The following is a 7,549-nucleotide window of genomic DNA, read 5'->3' as shown; positions in this document are numbered from 1 at the left end:
CAGAAAATAGGAGCTTCTGCTGAGTTTTGTTCCTAAAGCAGTGTGAGTGTAACTATTGACGGTTTCTCTTCCTTCATTCCCTTCTTTCTTGTCACTTTGTTCCTCAACCGCAGTCATCAGGTAGGATTTTATTTCTTTCACCTCTTCAAGGATCATAAACTTCACATGGGGGATGCCATTTTCCAGTAAATGCCCTTGTTTACCCCTCGTTCCTGACCGACTGCGTCCCACAGATTCTGGCCCGCATCCACTTTCCACAGAGTTTAGAAGAAAATCAGGGGAGGTGCTTTGCCACATAAAAACATTATTAAAAATATTATTCACATGGATTTTATACATCTAAATCAGCTTGTGTTGTAATGTAGAGCATTTTCAGTTTGATCAGGTCATATGGAAGTTAACAATATGATAATAATCTCTAAAATCTTGATATTAAAAAAACGAATGAAATGACTACGCGTGATGTGAGATTTATCACCTGGCTGCAGTTCAGCTCGACAGATTTTAGCATTTTAGCGTCTTTCAGCTCATTGTTTTGATTTTGCAGCAGGCAGCTAGCTAGTGAACATGGCAGCTAAAGAGGAGGATGTTTTGTTCAGGAGTTGGTGGAGACCAAAGCTAAAAGTGAACATTGGACTTCCTCCTATTGTTCACTCCTTATTGCTCTCATTGTTTTCATGATATTTCGTTCTCTTGCATTATTTATGTATCTCCGCCGCACAAACGCACATTAGAGAAACATGTTAGGGGGTTCTAATGATGTATTCTGGTGAAATTTATACGAGCTTCACCACCTCATCTATCCAACACATGCACACACACACACACACACACTGAAACCATCACACATAATCACACACACAGATTCGAGCCACCGATGTGACACACACTTGCAGAGAGTGGCAGTGAAAGCAGTGACACTCATTCACAGACAACTACACGAGGAGTGTGTGCGGGCTGATTATTAGCGTAATGGGCTTTTATACCAGCACTGTGAGTCAGGTAACAGCTTTCATTGTCTCACAGGGAATTATGGTAATAACAGCGAGGATGGGGGGGGGTGACGCCAGACGTAAAGTTATCCCCCTGGGATGGCGACAGACTCTTAATGAATGACGTGCGGCGGTGTGTAGCAAATGATTTTTATGCCGCACATCGTATCGCAGGTGACGTAAGCGGCGGTGGATCCTTGAGAGTTTATTACAGCTGGCAGTGACTGCGGTCTGGTTTATGGACCCTAGCCTAAGTCAAATGTGCTCTTTTGCTGTCTCCTGTAGATTGACCTTGACATTTAATCTGTGATTTCAGACAGATGGAACAGCTCTGCGGGGACCAGGATGAGTTTCTGGAAAGGACATTTCTGAGAATTGATCAGGCGTCAGTGAAATATAGATCATCAGGGTGTGACGACTCCACAAAAAGGGTTAGATTTCAACCAAAAATATGAAAAACAAAAAACATGTAGAGCAGCAAAACAACTCTATATAAACTGTTCATTCTGCAAAAATATGGTCTGCAGCAAATCCTTCCACAACTGCTTCATATGTGTTTTATTATGATTGTTTTAAAAGGAATTGAAAGTAGTGATAAATTAGCGAAACTCTTGAGTGCATTTTGAAGCTTATTTTGGGAAATTATAAAGTGCCTTATCGCAAAATCTTCTGTGGACAGACAGCTTTGGAGCTCCTTATCAAAACTGATCATAATTGAGCGCATTTAAAGGACAAAGTATAAGAGTTTCTGAAGAGGAAGCAGCCATCAGTGACCGTGTCTGTCTCTTCCCTCTTTACGCTTGACTGTATTTTATTTTGTGTCTTTTTTTTTTTATTAGCCACACTAGCGGGGTAACTCTGGGAATGTCTGTCAGTCAGTTGGATTGGATTTACCATCTTGGCACGTGATCTCTCCTTATCTTATTGTTGGATTATAACGCCATTGTTATTTCTTCCATTTATGTCTTGGAGACCTTGGAAATCGTTTTGAGATCATTTTCAGCTACACAAATAAACGGGATTTGGCTCAACATGTACATCACACACATTTGCACACATATAAACATTTCTGGACCATTACCTTTGTATTTATATGTGGATAGACTTACTGTATATCCCTCTTTTCCATGTGTAGACAGTTTTCCCGACACAGGATGGGGGGGGGGGTACGGGCTGCTGCAAACACAGAATGTCTGGAACTCAAAAATATCAGAAGAACACAGTTTGAAGGAGTGATTCACCCCCCAATTTTGGATTTAGGTTCAAAAACACTATAATAACATACACCATTCTTCCCTTGAAATACCTCAAATAGCTCCATTACCAACTGGCTTTTATGGGAAACCTCCCACACACAGTGTATACAATATCTAGTGGGGATAAAGTCTGAGAGAGAAAGGGTGGATTGATACAGATACACCAGGTATACTCATGAATACCTGACGCAGCCACTCATGACCTTAATATTACTGTCACACACACACACACACACATATACGGTACACACACTCTCTCACACACACTACTTGTCTGTGTCTGCTGCATCGTCTCACCGACACTTTCTTTCTTCGATCGTCCTGATTTAATTTACATCGGCTCGGGCGCTTTTCTCATTCAGAGGCAGGAGGCGGACTGACAGAACAACAAATGAAAAATGGCTGCGGACCAGCAGTTGGTAGTATCGGTGTTCTCCTCTTCACTCGACAGCAGGGAGCTCAAGTTCGTGTCATGCCACTGCATCCTGTTTGAATGTTCAATGAAAACGTCACAAAAATAAGTCAGAGGTTTTTTAGAAGCAAAGCCTCTTTGTTTATTTTGAAGATAATTAAAAAAGAGGCCTGTCAGAGATCGGTTTCAACACAGGCTAGCTTTTATCTGATCCCTGATCAGCTCAACCACTGAAAAGACCTGTAAGGGTGAGGGAGCAGCGCGACGAAGAGCCGGCAGAAACATCTGTCTCACACACACACACCTATTTGTAGTTCATGGATAGTTAGCGAACTACAGCAGCTGCTGTGGTGCACAAGTCATTCTTCTTCTGGTGTTTTAGTCAGCGATTAGCCAAAGAGACATTTAAATTGCACATTATTATTTTGAAGTGAGGCAAATTTCAGATCTTAATAACCAAGTTTGAGAAAACAACATTTGTAAATAGGTCTGTAAGATGGGTCTCGGGCAAATTGTAAGCTCAGACTTAATTTGTATGAATGTATTTTGCTGAGGTTGATCTCATGATTAGAACATGAGGCACTTTGCTACTACTTAACTGCGTAATGCTTGACAAATATAAATATACAAAAATATACAAGATACTGTCAGTTTTTTATTCACACTCTCTTGCTTTCTTCTCATGGATTTGCTGGAATTTGAAATTGACGAGGGAGTGATCTCCGGAGCCAAAGAACGGCAGCGTTCCAACCTTTTATGGCTCACATCTGGCAAACCCTCAGAAATGTTGTTCTTCGTGCAGACGTCTGGAGCGTTTTGATATGCCGCGAGAGAAATGAGCAGTTCTCTGTCAGCAGCACTTTCTCTGGTTTCACCAACAAGATATATTTATATATGCATCATGTCGCCTATAGTGCAGGCAGCCATGTTATGATGTCAGGCTTTCAGTTTTACCAACACATATATGATTATATCATTCATCATCATAATGTTTGTTTTAATTGACCGACTGTAGCCTCTCATCTCCTGCCGGATCAACGCTGGCAGAACCATTAACACCGTCCCAATGCCATTTACGTCGGACACAAGTCCGTTTTGTTTTTGCATTTGCACCTGTTTGGTAATTTCACGGCTCAGGAGGAGGTTTAACATGAAATTGCACTTGCTTTTGTTCCGGCTAACTTGTGTCCGTGCTAACTGCAGTGTCCTCACTCTAAAATCACAGACCAGTTGATCTGACGTCCGTCTTTCAGTGTAGTTTTTGCTTTGCAACCTATTTACCAGCCAACTGATTTATATCTCTCGTTCTCTTTCATTTAACCTGTTAATCTCTATATTCTTACATGGTCACATATATTATATATAAGCAAATAAATAACGTTTATGTGACACATCCTACCAGTATGAAAGGACACAATCATCACGTGTGGATATGATATAATGACAGTATGTCCCAGTCACTGCAACGCTGCAGATCTATTCAATGCCACATCAGCGTGTATCCAGTTGTCTTAACGCGTTTTGGCATGTTTATGTGAAAACATAAAAGGCTGCTCAGAGAAACCCGTCAGACATAAAGATGTACCCGTGTTTCCCAACAAAAGGTCCTGTCACCACAGAAACGATTACATGTAAGTATATAATTAACTGATTTATTCTGTTTGATTTCAGCAGCAGACGTTAATTCAGATCTGCTGACATGAAAGCATCTCGAAATGCAGTTTGTCAAGCGTGTGTCACAGCTTTATTAGTGCAGGTTGTCTGAAGTCAACATAGCCGTGTAAAACCCACATTCTTCTTTAAATAATGAATGTTGTAAATCTTTGGGCAGTTCAAACCCTCAACAGAGGGTCGCTGTTGCTGGTGAAGCTCTGTGGGATCAAAAACAAGCTTTTTTTGAATGCATAACATCCATCACTGTCTTTTCTAGATGTTTTATGGAGAGAAAACTGCAGAATTGTTGACTTACACTCTGTAAAGACTGTTAGTGAGCGAAGGGGATAGTCCATAGTGAGAGCTGACGTGAGGCTACTCTATTAGCTCCATGAATCCACAGCGAATGTCGTACAAATGAATTTGAAGAAACCAAGTATTGCAGGAGAAAAAGACACAAACAGAAGAACGAGAGAGACAACCTGCTGACTCGCCACATTATACCAACTCCATCTGTCACGGGCCTATAAACATCTTACATTTCATCCTCTGTGAACCTGGACTGCAAAGATCTGACCTGGCAGTCCATCCTTTAAGCAGCACGGTGGACATAAATACTGTGGCATCCATCCAGTGGTCAACAGCCACTCTCTGCCCTGAAGACTCAGCATCATTCACTGAGCCATCTTTACTCACATGGATGATGTACAGAGTGGGATTTTAAGGATTCTCTAGGGAAGATTTATACTTCCCAACAGCAGAACTAATTACATTCTGTCTCCACAGACTGATAGGGTCACTGATCAATAAAAAAATTACTCAACAACTGCTTTGCCAGGTGCCAAGACCAAAGATTCACTGGCAATGTGCCCAAAAACATCCGCAGGTGGAGACAAGCTCCACTCATGTTGTTTTGTAACTTCATAGATTATAAATTCATCGTGCCAAATGGCACCTGTCCAGTTTGAACGTTTTCCTTCCTGAGATTATCACAAATACGAAAAGCAAGAAAACAGAACGAGCAAAAACAGTAAACTTGAAGAAAGAAAAAGAAGAGACAAATTCTAGCTTTGTTTCATTTTCACAGCAACAGCTGTTTGAGTGCTTTTCTTAATGGGGGGGGGGGGGGGGGTGATTCAGCACTGGATGTCCTCGAGACACGGCGAATCCTCTGCAAGGTGGCTCCATCATCAAATGTGACACTGAATTTCAATTTAACCTCCACAACACTGTGTGCACAGAATCTAAGCACACACCCCCCCCCTCCTGGTACTAATAATGGTCCCCTCCATGTCTGGGACAATGACAAATTACCTCTTTTCAGGCAGCAGAGATTATCAGTGTAGCCAGCCTTTATTCCAATGCTGCGAGAATTATACCCGGTTTCCTCTTGGGAATCATTAACACTTGGTCTAATCTATGACCGATGTAATTATTTCATTCAATATTGGCCCTTCTTGCCTATAAATGTGCTGAGAAGATGGATTCAACAATGATTGGCCCAAACTTAAAGCTTTCAGCAGCACTCAATTGTGAAGAAACCAGTGAAGAGCCAAGGATTTCTGTAATACTGAACTTTTCATTCACCATTACCACTAATACTAATAATACTGTTAGTGTTTTGGTGCAAACAATGAATAGGTTTATACTTACAGGCATATAGGCCTGTTGTGAAGGCGCATACGGAGGATTTCAGTCACATCCTGACTCCCTAGAAAAGTGAAGAGAACAAAAAGTGCAAAATACATCAAGCTAAGTCTTAAATTAAGTGAAATTAAGAGCCTCCTCTCCAGGAACTGACCGTCGGCTCTCCTCTTTCCGGGAACTCTTACAGAATCTAAGCAGACTCTGCTGGGAGAACCAACCCCCGCCTTAATAAACATACATGAAAATTCAATCTTTGTAAAATCAGAACTACCAAACTCTTACCAACATGTCTCCAAGAAATGTCTTTTATATAATATATAAGGCTACTTTGTTTGGCCAGTTGTTTTACAGGAAACATAATTGTTGTCTGCATTATGTTCAGTGGTATTTTTGAGTAAAGGAAGTTTTATAGGAAGGTTATAGTTAGGGTTTGGTTAAGGTTATAGTTAGGTTTTGGTTAAGGTTATAGTTAGGGTTTGGTTAAGGTTATAGTTAGGTTTTGGTTAAGGTTATAGTTAGGTTTAGGTTAAGGTTATAGTTAGGTTTAGGTTAAGGTTAGGGAAAGATGATGGTTTTGGTAAATAATGTGATTTGTTGCCTACAACAGCTTGTGATTTTAAGGAACGCACAGCAGTTAGATCATTGAAGACAGAATTCGTTCAAGACTCTGCAGGTTGGTTGATAAATCTCAAATGTCTTATCAAGGCAGCTAATGTCAGATCTTTGAGTCTGTCTGCCGAAGATTGAATCTGTAAACCTCTCACCCGCACAGTTTCCTCTTGGTCGAGCCTGACATGAATCTGATCCTCAAATGTGTCAACAACCTTAAGGAGATGATCTTTTTCTTTATGTTTGTTGTACCAATATATATAAATATATATATATATATATATATACACACAAAATTATTATTATCTTAATTTAATTTCTATTAAATAAGAGTATTGCAGTTTTCTTTTGGTTTAATATCAGTTCTTCTTCCCTTTAGCTTGGGATTAAAGGGCTTTACTGTCGGAGAAATGAGAAATCTGAGGTTGGTCAAAGAAACTGGGGTTATTTTGGCTGAATCGAATGAGTCCTGAGGAACCTTCTGGGACGAGACATGCAGAGCGACCTCTAAAGGGATGTCCTCGGTCACCTTTGCCACGGGGGAAATGAAATCACATTCCCATACATAGATTTCTCTCAAGGACACAGTTTATAGTGAGACAAATGTAATTGGTATTCGCCATGCAATGGGATTGGATGACTGATACAAAAAAAACATGATTATATGTGTGTGTCCTATCTAATCCAACACTGAGGTCAAGAGAGAAAGTGATTTCCAGGAATATGCTGTTTCATCTCATCTTATGTTCCCTTGTATGTGTGTGTTTGTTACCTTTATCTTCACGTTGAGTGGATTAAACAATAACCTGGTTTGACTGTGGAAAAAAAAACCTAGAGTGTCTCCTCCGTCGCTGACAATCTCTCTGGATCTTTCTCTCACTCGTACATGCGATGAAGTAACAACCGCTAATCCACAGGCAGAGCGAGTGGGCGGAAAACAGACGACTGCAGTGGATGCGAGGGAAACGCTGTGTGTGTGT

Source organism: Enoplosus armatus, chromosome 23 (genome assembly GCF_043641665.1).
Source record: "Enoplosus armatus isolate fEnoArm2 chromosome 23, fEnoArm2.hap1, whole genome shotgun sequence".
Taxonomy (NCBI): Eukaryota; Metazoa; Chordata; class Actinopteri; order Centrarchiformes; family Enoplosidae; genus Enoplosus; species Enoplosus armatus.
The sequence above is the reverse complement of the archived record's forward strand: the minus strand, read 5'-3'. Positions refer to the sequence as shown.